Consider the following 362-nt stretch of genomic DNA (forward strand, 5'->3'; position numbering starts at 1 on the left):
GGTACCCCTCGCTCCCAACCTGCAGGCCCCTACTCCCCCCAGCCCTGCTTCCCAAGTAGCTACCGCATTGTGTGGACGCAGGCTCACACACATGCACACACTCTCTCTCTCTTACCTGGCAGCTTGTCAGAGTCTATGAGGGGAGCCCGTGACGCCCAACAACCAATCATAGATTTATAGATTGTAAGGCTGGAAGGGACCTCGGAAGATCATCATGATGCCCTGTGGGGTCAGGCCAACTCTCAGGATCTCAATATTGCACTGTTAGACAGGAGGGTGTGACACAATTGCATATATACAAACACACAAATCAATTAGGTGCATACACACACACACACTACCAGCTCAGGCACACACACATC

This window comes from Crocodylus porosus, unplaced genomic scaffold, assembly GCF_001723895.1.
Source record: "Crocodylus porosus isolate Cpor-Errol unplaced genomic scaffold, CroPor_comp1, whole genome shotgun sequence".
Classification (NCBI taxonomy): Eukaryota; Metazoa; Chordata; order Crocodylia; family Crocodylidae; genus Crocodylus; species Crocodylus porosus.